We start from the raw sequence: 1128 nt of genomic DNA on the forward strand, positions 1-1128 counted from the left end.
GGCTGCTAAAACAAAAATACCATAAACTGGGTAGCTTTTAACAAACACTTCTCACAGTTCTGGAGTCTGGGAAGTCCAAAGTTATGGTGCCAGTCAACTCGATGTCTGGTGAGGGCCTGCTTTGCCCAAACACTCACATAGTGGAAGGGACAAGGAATCTTTCTTTGCCCTTTTTTATAAGGGCACTAATTCCATTCATGAGGGCTCTCCCTTTATGACCTAATCACCTCCCAAAGGCCTCACCCCCTACCACCACCACATTGGGGATTAGCCTTTCAACATAGATATTTGGGGACATGAACATTCAGACCATAGCAGTGGCATTGCTGACTATGAGACTGGTTCATTGGGTATCAATGGCAGGCATTATGGCTAATATGGCTAATGTTTTTTATGTGCTATTACTCTTTCATTTTTATATTTTATTAGGAAGCAGAGATCTACATCAGGGCAATCTAAATGAAATAAAAGATTAAAAGGAAAAGTGACTAGTCAACAAAATGACTGCCTTTTCTGACTAATCATTTAACTTTCACTTTTTGGAAATGGATGCCTCTTCAGGTTGTCCAAGAAGCCTTGTACCATTTGTACATGTTTTCACTGATTTGCAGTAAAATAAGAAAAACTATGTTTTTTAAAATAAACTTTATGAAGTAATTGTATTATATATGTCTAATAGTTTGGTGAGTTTTTAATTATATTTTTATACACACACACACACACACACACACACACACACACTTGTTTAACCATCATCCCAATCAAGACACAACATTTTCATCACCTCTAGAAACTTCCCACAATCCTCTTTGCAGGCAGTCTTTCTCCCCGCCCTACCTGTCATCATGAAACCACTAATCTAATATTGCCAGTTCTAGAACTTCATATAACTGGAATCATACAGTATATCCTGTTTTATATTTGGCTTTTTTTGCCTAGCATATTCTTAAACTATATCCATGTTTTTCTATGTATCATAGTTTAATGACTTGTGTGGTTTTATTACTAACTAGTATTCATATGCATTTTACAGTTCATTTATCTATACACCTACTATGACTATTTGTGTATAACTCGGTGTGGTCATATGCTTTTATTTCCTTTGAATAAGTATCTACGAATGGAATT

Source organism: Pteropus vampyrus, unplaced genomic scaffold (genome assembly GCF_000151845.1).
Source record: "Pteropus vampyrus isolate Shadow unplaced genomic scaffold, Pvam_2.0 Scaffold39, whole genome shotgun sequence".
Classification (NCBI taxonomy): Eukaryota; Metazoa; Chordata; class Mammalia; order Chiroptera; family Pteropodidae; genus Pteropus; species Pteropus vampyrus.